General features: G+C 43.3%; 1 long non-coding RNA gene across 2 annotated transcripts in view; it reads left to right on the forward strand.

Moving 5' to 3' along the window:
* The window catches only part of LOC138489624 (uncharacterized), a 77,788-nt gene that overhangs the window by 21,972 nt on the left and 42,954 nt on the right, over positions 1 to 12,862 (forward strand). The gene's annotated exons all lie outside the window — the stretch shown is intronic.

Consider the following 12,862-nt stretch of genomic DNA (forward strand, 5'->3'; position numbering starts at 1 on the left):
TAGACAGCCTCTAAAAGTTGCACTTTTGGTTTGTGTTGGATATTTGCACATAGAGCATGTGCCACATTTAGTGAATCCAATTGGTGTCTATTTGCTGAGCCAGTCTTTTGCCGTGATATTTTTCTGTGATAGGAATGACGGGCTCAGTATGTTGCATAATGTCGGGGCTCTGCTAAAGGACAGGCTCAGATGTGGTTTTAAGCAGGGTCTAATGTGCTCATCCATCAGTAGTAGGTTCCAGTGTTTGGCTAGTATTCTTTGGATTTTGTAGCTGTCCATGTTATATCTGGTCACGAATCTAATAGATGTCTCTGTACACGTGGCTTTCCTTTTTGGGATCCATAGTGTTTCTCTTGGTATAGCTGATGTTTTCAGTTTGGCTTCTGTGAGGTTTTTGTTGGAATAGCCTCTGTTCCTGAATCTTATATGTAGAAGATCACATTCTTCCTCAAAGAGAGTTCCCGGGTGTTGCAATTACTTTTGGCTCTGATGTATTCGCCTTGTGGGATATTTTATATTACACTTTTCCTGTGGAAACTGTTTGCGTGTAGGACTGAGTAGATCTCTGTTGGTTTTCCGGAAGGTTCTTGTAATGATTTTGTTTTCTTTGATTGTGATTCTTAGATCCAATAAATCGATTTGGTCAGTGCTCATGTGACTGGTTAGTTCTATTCCATAGCTGTTTCGGTTGAGGTAGTCAACATATTGGCTTAGTTCCTCTGGTGTCCCTCTCCATATGAGGATAACATGGTCTATATAGCGTGACCATTGGACGATTAGGTTTGTGAATCTTGTTTCTTACATGGCATGTTGCTGTTCGTATGCATGCATAAAGCAGTTGGCCAATGCTGGAGCATAGCTTGCTCACATTGCGATCCCCCTTGTTTACTTATAGTACTCGCCGTTGAAGATGAATATGTTGTTGGACAGTGAGAATTTGAGAAATTCCTTCGTCATTTCCGCTTGTTCCAACTGTGATGCTGATTTGTTGGTTAGTAGATACCCCAGGCTGGTGGTAGCTAGTTCATGGTCGATGGATAAGGCCTTGATATCTAATGTTGCCAGTAAGAAGTTTGACTCCCATTGTATTTGTGAGAGTATGGCCTAGGTATGCATGGAGTCTCTGATGTATGGTGGTATGCCGGTGACCAGTGGTTCGATGACGTTGTTAAAGTTTCTTGCAAGTGTTTCTGTTAGGCCTCCCATTCCACTCAAAATTGGTTGTTCTTCTGGGATTTCATCAAATTTATTTTGTATTTTTGGCAAGAAATACAGGGTGGGCATAATTGGAATGTCTGTTCTCAGGAAATCATGTTCCTCATCTGTGATGAATCCTTTGGTTTGGTAATGTTTCAATAGTTCTCGATGTTCTGTTAGGATTCTTCGTTGTGGGTTGGTGCCAAGTTTTTCATAGCTGCCCGGTGTCTTAAAGTGGTTTTGCGCCATTCTAATATAGTCAACCTTGCTCATAACAACAATGTTCCCACATTTATATCACCGAAAAGTAGAAAGTACACATAGGCAAAAGATGGATACCATTATTCCACGTCAGTGAACTTCTGATTGGTTGGAAAGTTTTCCACATTTCAAGGCAGGCAGACACACGGTATGGCCTCTATGAAGAATGGAAGATTACTTGACAGGCCAATGGCCTTAAAGGCCTATCAGGCTGTGGAAGAGTATGTTGTTGGAAGTGAGATGGGCTCTTCCCCTTTTAGCACGTTGACTGACCCATAAACTTCTCTATAAATGAGTCCATCTCTCACTGGAGGGACTGCCGGCGTTGATGGGGTCTACCTCACAATGCTAAATATGGCCATGATAATTATCTGTAATGGATTTGTTGGTCATAACACATTGAACCATGGGGTGTTGAAAAACAGTGGGCCTAGTTACGATTCTGGCGGTAACCTTGCTGGTAAAACCGACAGGTTGCCGCCAGACTGTAGGGATTTACCGGCTATGGACTTGCCGGACTTACCGGGGCATTACAGCCCCAGTGGTCTAGGACTCCATGGATTGGGGGCCGTGGAAACACCGGCACCATGTGGTAATGGTGCCAGTGTTTCCCGGTCCGTCTGCAGCCGGTGGCATTAAGCCCACCAGGTTAGACTTGGCGGGTGTAACACCACACGGCCACAGACGTCATAGTTAGCCGGGCCGGAAAATGGTGCCGATATGGTTTTACCAGCACCGTTAAATCCGGACCGGCTAACTTGTAATGAGGCACAGTGTCCATTTCCCTTGGGACATTGCCAGCTAAACGGGTGGATTATTTGATTGAGAACAACCTATTAAACTCTGCCCTTAAAAAGCTGCAGAACTTTCTAGGACACAAAAACTCCCATTTGCTAAATGGCCACTATAGAATTCTATGTGAAGGATCTGAAATCACAGTTTCCAATCCCGGCAGGGCCCGCCTCTGCCATACATCCTTCAAAGGTTGATCAAATTAGTGGTGTTAAATTGGGTATTAAACCTTTTGTAGTGCTTACACGAAGGAGGAACCTCCCATTTATCGAAGTCCTTCCCACGTGTGTAATGCTGAAAGGCTAACCTGTTTACAACATTATTCTAAGCAGTCTGCAGCTGTGTAATTATTTGGACAAGTGTTCTTGTTGCTCTAATTTTATGCCCATAAGCAAGTCTTATTGATATCAAATTTAGCAACCTCACAAATATTTATGGTAAATTAGTTTTTAACTTCCTGATTGTTACATGCACGCAGTTGTTTCCCTTGTTAACATTTGACTTTGGGTTGCAGTATGAAACACAACACAGACCTGTTTTAATTGCGTTTGACAAATTTTATGTATATGGATTTTCTTTTGTGCTCTATCCTCCTTTCAGTGGGCATCATGCATGCTTTGCACTACACATTACTGTAGATGTTTCTTATATCTTGTGTGATTGACAGTTTTGTAAATTAGTTTTCTTTAACACTATATTTTAGAGAAGGCCTGAAAAAACAAACATGCCAAAACCATTACATTTTGCTTAAAATGAGAAGATACACAGGAGGAGTTGTAATCTACTGTGAAATTTCAAAGGGTGACTCCAGAAGAGCTGGGCTCAAATCCCATCTCGCAACTTCACCAAATGATGTGATCCTGGCCAAATTACCTTATCTCGCTGCATGCACTGTGCTTTATTTTCACTAGCTGCTAAAACTGAGAGCATCTTGAGGTGGTTTACGTTAGGTGATCACTATATAAACAGCCTCACTCATTCAGTTTAACACATTGCAGTGTTGCTTCAGAAAATCACGTTATAGATAGCAGCACACAGACTGAATTGCTTTTTAGCCCACTCATGACAACTTCACCTGTGATGATGAGCCATGGTTCCCTTAAATAAAAGTCAGATAAATGATGGACTATTAAAATGTTTGGTGAGTTGTGGGGTGGCACGTTCCTTGGGTATCAAGTAAAAATGTAGTTTATTAAAAATCGAGAAAAAAAAGATTAATTTACAAAGACTAATCTGAAACCGCACAGAGTGGTTTTTCTAAATCAAACTGCCATGCCACTGCTGTATACGAGTGCGCCCAGGGGTTTGACAGCTGTGGACAGGAGAGGAAAGGCACATAGAGTGAGGTAAGTCTGTTTAATGTGTGTGTTTAGGAAGTAAGTGTTTGTTGGGTGGGGAAAGGGTGGTGGCTGAGGAAATGGAGTGTTTGGGGGGTTAACCCTCCCAATTTACAGGCAAATCAGTGGGAGAGCGTGGGGGTGGGGACAGGATTGCCTCCCTAAAGGGTTTGGGGGGCAGTATTTTATATTTCACCATTTAAAGGACACACAAAAACAGCATTAAAATCAGTCTTTTTTGTCTTCAGACTCTTAAATGCGTAAATATCACATTGAACTGCTTCCTGTGACCTTAGTCTAAGAAAGACAAGATAAATAAATTAGACTTATGTTGCTTCCTGCGGCAGATGGGATTCTGTAATTGAGTTTTTGTTCTGGTCATTCATTTTTGTGTCAAAATGTTTTAGGTGGATGTACAGAATTTGCGACCAGGGAACCTGGTTTCCAAAGCCAGCAGGAGTAAAGTTGCGTTGCCCTCAGCAAATCACCATATGCTTCTGTGTTTTGATCCATTTATCTGGCAAAATTGAGAGTGCCCATAACTACTATGTGCTTTATTAAATACTTAAAAACAGGACTATTCAGTGTTGTCTTATGTTTTGGGATGGTTGAAATCTCAGTGCTGTGCTATGAACAAATCTCCTCACTTCCTGCTAAGATAGCTCATAAAGAGTAAGATTTCTAGACGTAACCCTGGCCCAACTTAATGTGCATGCACAAACGCTGCAAAGACAAAAAGCCGTCACGGGTGGGGTAGCAGATAGCAAGCAAGAGAAGCGGGCACTTAAGGATGTTTCCGTTCTAGGATGACCAACCCTGATCATAGTCATGGCATATATGCGGTATGTCAGTTCACTTTTCAACGCACTCTGATCCACTTTTGAGCACATGATATACTCAACTAATGTACAATTCACTCATAACGTGATAACTCATTAATTATATTTGGTCGCGGATATACATATTACTGCAGGAAAGAATGCTCAGAGGTGTAACCAAAAGTGTATAGTGTAGTGCATGATGCTCCTGGAATGTCTTAAAACATGAATATGTAACATATAGCTTTGTCCAAAGCAATGTATGGTGGACCGTAGTACAGAAGGCGAAGCAGCACACCCATTCTGCAGGTGAACAACTTGCATGTCATCTCTGATCACTGACCATCACACTGTTTGCATTGAGCAGTCAGACCCTTGGTTGCTCTGCTCATCAGACAGATATTATGTGTATCACAGTTCATGCCTTTTTTGTGTTTTGGTGTTGGAGCCAGCCCTTGTCTTGGTAGCCACCAGTAGTATTGAGGGCTCAGTCGAACACAATAATACCCACAATTAATGATGCTGTAGCAGGGGAATGTACCTGCTATTCTGCACTTGGTTGTTATGGTGTAGGTTTCAGCAGCATAATAAAGTTAAAGCCTGGACTCCTCCACCCCCCCCACACAATAAACTCTAAAGATGTCAGTGCTGCCCCTCCTCCAGCTTCCCAAATACTGCATTGCAAAATGTCACAATTCACTGCAATTATTGGATATGGGCCACTTTGATTGTATGGGGTCACTTTTTTGTTGTTGTAGAACACTTCATTTTATCTGTCCAGGTAACTTCTTTTCCCAGTCTGACCCTGCTTATTGTGTCTACTTAATCCTACCATAGGTACGTTCCTGATTAGTAATTCTGGGACTGCCAAGCCGTCTCCGGCAGGTGGTCTTGTCCTGGATTATTAGGTGCAAGAAGGTGACTTATGTTGATAAGGAAAAGCTAGGGAGTGTGATAGACAGAATTAATCAAGTAAAATGTGATTATCCCTGGCCGCTATATGTAAAGATGCATGATATTTGGGTGTTCTTCTCATTTGGCTTATGAGGTAATGCAAATGAAATATGTGATGTGGCTAGTATACTGCTTATGATCCAGGGATATGGATATTTAATAGTGAAAATTAAGAGAGCCGATTTTAAGGGAAACTAACCTCTAGCTAAGCTCCTTGTGGGCATTATTATCTCTTTTTCCTAGCTAGAGGCAGTGGATGATCTTCCAGAGCTAGGTGGCGAGGGGAATGTTTTTTTACAAAGTGTCCTGAACAACGTAGTTCCTTGTTCCAATCCTATGACATGGGCAGGCAATGCTGAACAGTTCTATCCTGATTTGCTAGCTGTTGTGTTAATCTGACAGTCGGCATCATTTTAGCATTATGTACCCGTTCCACGGTCAACACCGGGGGCCAATGGCCCGCTGCCCCAGTTATCGCCCGAATGAATTAACGTGGGCCCAGGGTCATTACCCCCCACAGTGGGTGCACCTGGCCATGGGAGGCTGAATAGGGACGGAGGGAGACGGGAGTCGGACTAGGGCTGCTCCACGAGTTGTCAGGCGTTCCCTTCCCACACCCACATTGGATTCGATACTCGACCATGGCAAACAGAAAAGAGACAGCCAGCCTCTCATGCCATAGGCTGGCTAAAAAAAGTACACATAGCGTTCTGAAACCGGTAAGAGAGGCGAATATTCTAATTAATAAAAATAAACAATATCTAGCCACAATTCATGACAACGATCCTGCAGCTTTATCCTGTAATAACAGTGCCAAGAGGATAATACACAATTCTGGTATTAATTGCAGCGCTAATCTCGATCTAGGTATTGTTAACAGACGCTCAGTCCCCTCCACTCCCACAGAACACTCAGACTCACTGTGCAACAGTAGATGCAGTGGCCCCGTGCAACCAGTCACTAGCACTCCAAATGTTAGCAAGGACCCACTAGCTGGATTCTAAAAAGTGAGGCACAAAGACGAAGAAGGGGGCAAATGCTTTAATATACCAGCAATAGTGCATATTCCCCAAGATGATGGCACTAGCAGTTCCAGGGACATCATTTGGGGGTCACCAGGCATCGCATCTATGACCCATGTGGTCTCCCTTGCTACCCCTAAAAAAAAAGAAATATATATACATTTTCTTTAAACAGAACCTGTGGCCAGCGCCATGTGGCTCTTTGTTTCTGGAGTGACTGGCTTTCTTGTTCAGGTTTCTTAAAAAAAACAGGGGGTTCTACAAGTGTAACACTTTGAGCAGTGACCCTAAATAAGAAAGAATAGTAATAACCAATAATTTGTCTTTCTGGAATTCTATACAATAATTGCTAGACACATTAAAGGTTTATTTCAGACACACTTCAGGGTGTTAGTCACTGATTTAGTCTATTCTTAAACACCTAAAATTCACAATGCAGACAAAAACGTCAAAAAAAGCATTTAGAGTACAAAAAGCATCAATTTCGAACTATGTATTTTCCTTTTCACAAGTTGTAGTTATAGCATGTTTTTTTTCTGCCGTGGTCTCTTATACGATCATCATAAGACATTGCATCTCGGTGTCCTCGGTCACTTGACAAAATCCTTGTGCCTAAAAGCTTGTGTACAGTGTAGAAATGTTTGACCATAGAGCATAAAGTTGCCCTTAATTTAATTGTGCCACAATTAACACTTTGTTTTAATGTGTCTCTCTTTCCTATCTCCCTGGCATGCTGTTGAGGATGTTTGTTGGCATGTATGAGGTAACGAGTGCCCAGAGTTCGGGGATGCCATGTGAGTGCAATGCTTTCCCTGCAGTACTCTAAATGCTTTAACACACAGTTATGAACCCTCACAATGGCATGTATCTTGCCAACCGATGAAGCCTGATAAGTAAATCCACGCAGGCGTGACATGTGGCCAGCTTTGCACCAGACCTGCAGATTAACTGGCCTGCTGTTAAATCAGCTACCAATTTAATAGCATCCACTACAGAGTGTAATTTGCTTTCTGACTTCGAGAACATTCAGACATGTAATTGCCCGTTTTATTATAGCCGGTAAGATAGCTATAGCTGCTAAAATAGATCAGTGGGCTGGCGGTTCGCTGCTGCAATGTGCGTGTGATCTGCAGGTTGCAGGTTCGAATCCCAGCACGGTCAACTCATCCTTCTGAGGTTTATAAATAAGTCCCAACACATGTTGGGTGATATTGCATGTCTATTTGTTCAATATAAAGAGCTTAAACGTAAGTGCTATGTATTAACACATCATTATCATTTGGCCTTGCATATGGTCTGCTTGCATTCAAAGTAATTTCGTAATATGGGCCTATACACACTGATATTAACGATACTTATGGTAATCCATTCTTGTATGAAATGTATATCTCATTACAGTGATTTTGTAACCATATTATCCCCAGTGTACCTAGGAACAATGCTATGTGATGCCACTTCCTGTTGTCAAGGAGTGAAAGGTCATGTTCCATCGCTTCCCGGGATGTCACTTTGGGGTGGGGTCAAATTACATCACTTCCTGTGATGTCATTAGATGTCAACGGTAATAAGATGTCACTTCTGCTGTCTCTGGCATTTTTCTGAAATGATGTCCGTGAGCAGCTCTCACGTAAGTTTGACCGATACTGTCATTAACTCCCCTAAGGTTGGTGCTAGAAGCTTTCCGGATGCACCGCACATGGAACATGCTACAACATCCCAGCAACTGACGGAGGACCCACCATCAATCAACTTACAGGTCAAACAAGCATATCACCCAAATCACCCAGAACCATCTGTGGCAGGTGCAGCCACCGAGTTTGCCATATCAATTTCAAATAGATTCACCCCTCTACCTGCCACACATAGGTTAGTATGTGCTGGTGGCATTCCTCCATCTCAAACGTCAGTATGCACAACCAATCCGTTGAGAACCCCAGCTCAGCATACTTAGAAAAGGAAAGGACAACACCTGTGAGGAATTCGACCATCTGCATGGTGGGTGTGCACTCACCTGGGCTTTTTGAAATTTTTAATTACATGGGGCCTCATTACGACCCTGGCGCTAAGTGGTTAACAGCGCCGTAAAAGGCTGCCGTGCCGTTAACCACTTAGCGCCTTACTACGAGGTCCCTTTGCGGGACCCGTCCTGAACGGCTGGTCTGGACCAGCCGTTAAAGTAGGGACCTGCAAAGGGACCTCACGGGCAATTACAGTACTGCAATTTGCAGTACCGTAATTGCCGCCTTCCCCAGTCCCATTGAGCCCTATGGGGCAAAAATGGGAATAGGGAAGGGCCATGGGGAAATGGGGAAATACCGCCCCGCCAACCTTGGAATGGGGCGGTATTTCCCCATTTCCCCATGGCAGACTCGTTACAACACCGGCACCAGCCATGGTGCCAATAGCGCCATGGTTTTGCGCCGGATTTGTAATGAGGGCCATGGAATGATGGTAGACCAACCTTAAGAAAATGTGTGGGGCTAATCCACACACATTTTCCTATGCTCACACCATGACAAACGCATATACCTGTGTACTCATATTTAGTTGGAATGTGACAGACATGAGTGCATTATGTCATCTTCATGAAGGGGGAGGACCAAGCTATGCCCTGCCATGGCCAGCCTGATTAACTAACAAAAGTGCCATGGATCCACCCTGCTCTTTTGGTAGGCCCTGCAGCTGGTGGCAGCAATTAAAATACCAATGAGAGGGTACTTCAAACAGGCCCACAATGGGCTTGGCTGCAGAGATCAACAAAGGAGACCAAGCAACCTTTCATATGTAACTGTGTCAATCTGAAGCCAGGTCCCGCCCTCAGTATCAATGGCAGTGAGTTGGCATGTCTAGGACTGTGTGTTACAGTGGGCCACCCCGGGAGGGGGACCCCATTCATAAGGTACGAGAATGTGGCTTGCAGGAAGCAGAGAGTCAGGTCTCGTGGCAGCTCCAAGGGAGATCTGCCGATTTAAAATGGACCCACAGAGAGATCAATTAACCAGAGAGATTCTTTGATCAACAACAGACAAGAAGATGGGTGGGAATTGGTATCACAAGTTTTCACCCCATTTACCTTTCCTGTTGCAAAGCACTCTGGTTGACCTCATTCATACAGGAGATTGCTAGTAGGGACCTCAGTATAAGTTCATTAAGGTAGTCTTAGCCTACACCAATCAGTGTGGCTCACTTGGCTTTCAAAGAGGGTGGACCCTCTTTTGACAGATCATCTGAAGAGTTTACTTGAACTAACAAAGAAGAACTCAACCATGGATCCTGGCTGACGGTACAGTCTGCCTTACATCTTCCATCAATGAAGGAAGGCCAGGATTTCCTAAGAGGGAAGCAAGATCCATCCAATAAACATCTCCCAGGGAACAGAGGGAGATGAAGAACCCAGAGGATCCTTCACCTGCTCCAGAACCAGTACTCAGCCACCAAACAGAATGGCCTCATAGGCTCTGCAGCAAGCTTCCTAGGTAGGAAGTGTCAGAGGTCTCTGAACCTACAACCATGGACAAGTCAACTGCCTGCAACACACTCCTCAGCTTTGGGCTATCTACCTTAAAGGATGACACATGCACATTGAAGAAGCTGGGAGAAGTACCTCAACGAGCATCCATGATGTCTGCCTTAAAAGACATTTTCAAGCTTGTCGAGTTCCTCGATCTGCAACCGACTGCAATGCTGATCGTAGTCAAGCCATATTTGCTTAAAGAAACCTGAGATGTTTCGACCAGTGCTTCAGAATCGCTGATCAGCCTTGAGATGATGATTCCTGACCCCTTCACTTGATGAACCGTCTTGCTGCCTGAAACCTGCAGCTGACTCCTGTCTTGAACTCAGTCGCAGAAGATGCAAAGCGCCTTGAAGCCGACTCGACCCTATTGAGCACCAAGAACATCTACAGTACAAGGTATATTTTGATTCTGTCCCCCCAGTCCTTCTCAGAAGACCCCAAGAGACATTTTAAGACCCATTGCTCCCTTTATGCTGAAGCTAATAAACCTTTAACTGTTGTGGTTATTAACCATACCGACTATCCTCCTGTCAGTATACAGAGAGCATCTTCTTTAAAACTATCTGTCCTCTGCATTCCTTTACAGGGTGGGTTGTATTTTGTAGTGTTGTTAGATTGTCTGCTGTGATTAATAAAGTAGATATTTTTAATACAACCTTGACTGGATAGTCCCTTTCATCATTGGGTAATAATTGTATTTTTGCTATGTTGCAACTAACCAACGATCAGCGACCTTTTGAAGATAAGCCTGTCGTTACGTCCACATTACCAAAATTGGACAAGGAGGTTTATAATTTGCTTGTTATTTCAATCTGTTTGGATCCCTTCTGGTGTACTAGAGATGTGGCGCTGATTGATGGTGGTTTAGAAACCGATATTCTCCCCTGGACCACTGGTACCCAAGAAGTTGATTTGTTACAACCCCTTTTGGAACAGTATGGATTTATAATTCTACCAACCACTCCTATAGAAGGGCTTCCTCCTAAGGGGCCTTGCAATTGTAAGCGTAATACTGTACTCAAAGAATGGGGGTATGTAAGGAAATTAATTTAATCTTTAATTGCTGCATTGCAGGGGGTAAAACACATGAAGCAATGTATCATTCATAACACTGCATCTACAGTGGTTGCACCCACAAAGTGGTGCTCATAGAAGCCAAAAATGTGGATGTTATCACAACTACATCAGGCTTGGGTCTATATACCCTGGTAGCATTGGGAATACATTGTACAGGGATAAACCAGCTCCTGTGCCTTACGCTTTCAATCAAGTGGAAACCAACACACCCAACCCTAATTCGAACACTCAACAGCATTAAATCCAACAACTAAAGTCTATGTCATTCCCTAATAGGTCAGGTCATACCGGTGTCATGACATATGACACAGCAAGATAAGATACCGTACGGTCCTGCACATCCAACATGAGTGCCATTGGGCATAATACACCTACAGGCACTCTCCTAATTACACCGTAGGACACAGGCTCCACATACCTCAAAGCAGCAGGATTTTTCTACACAAAGTACATAATTGGCCCCCAAACAGATCAATCTAAGGAGGGCTTGATACATAAATGCACTCAGTGGTTGCGTTTTGTGCAAGGGTGTACTTCAGCAATACGTGATGAGATTTTAAGCATTTCCAGGAGACATTCACAATGATGAGGCTCCCTAGATTGCATTTGAGTGGAGCTTAGGGAAACATTCGTGGCTATGCAGTTATTGGGCATTGAATGGAGATCTCTACCATCGCCCAATTGTACATTGGAAATAAGAGCCTACACCCCTGGCCCCCGCACTCCGACTAGCCATCTAAAACTATCCGACAGACTCCCTATAACTGACAGGTGTCAGACTAATCTGTAGAGCTAAATCAATCCAACACCTTTAGAAGGGATCTCCCTGCAACAGATAGGGAATATCCATAATGCTGAAGAAGGAGCTGGCCACGATGCATTAGATTGACCATGCACTCCTTCCCAATCACCCCCTCCACTTCCAGCGGAGGAGAGTGTGCCAACCCAACCATCCATCTTACCTACAGCTAAACCACGTCTGGCCGACTGGGAACTGGAATTAGATAGACTGCTTTCCAGGAACATAGAGGGTCTGGCAATTAATCTGTCCAACAGAGATTGGGTAGATTACATTAGAAAGTATCACATCATTGGTCTCCAGGAGAGCTGGCCACTAATTGACCATCATCTACAGCCATATAACTCCTTCCACATTCGGGGAAAAAGGGAACCAGAGGCAGACCCTGGGGAGGACTCACTGTAAGGGTACATTCTACATGTAGTTGCAATATTACATCCTTTGGCACAGGCTGTGACAACCTACAGGAAATCCACTTTACTAAGGGTTTCCCACAGATGGGAAGGTAACCATCTGCTTAACATTTACAATCATCCAACTGATAATCCTTTTACTTATCCATTCCATACACTAGCACTTTAACATCGAGATGTTATCTACAGTAGCTACCGACAAGCAAAGTGATAAAAGGAATACTTTCCCTCTGGTAAGATAATTTTCAGGGAGTCATTTACTTCCTGGCTCTTTTGTATGAAGCACTGCCACTGATTTTATTTATTATTGAGATTGTAAAGGTATTATTGCCTTCCTTCTTAATATATTGAAATGTTTCATATATGCATATAAGTGCATGCTCATGCTTTTATGGCTAATTTCCCGAAATAAAGCTATTTTGACTAGGAGATTGATGGTGTGTATTCACAGTTTATTTTGGAGCTAAAGTTTACATATGGAGCCGTTCATATTTTGAAACCCCTGCTTCATAAATCCATCCTCAGGGATACTTTCCAACGTTCATGGCTTGCCAACCATGGTCTTTGGATCAATGTTGGCTTGTGATCTCCTCTTTATTTCAGTCTTAATGGCCATCAGCTTTGAAAATATTATGTGGGTTCAGTCAATTTCCATGAGAAGTTCTTGGGCTTGTG

Source organism: Ambystoma mexicanum, chromosome 9 (genome assembly GCF_040938575.1).
Source record: "Ambystoma mexicanum isolate Mex_15411 chromosome 9, UKY_AmexF1_1, whole genome shotgun sequence".
Classification (NCBI taxonomy): domain Eukaryota; kingdom Metazoa; phylum Chordata; class Amphibia; order Caudata; family Ambystomatidae; genus Ambystoma; species Ambystoma mexicanum.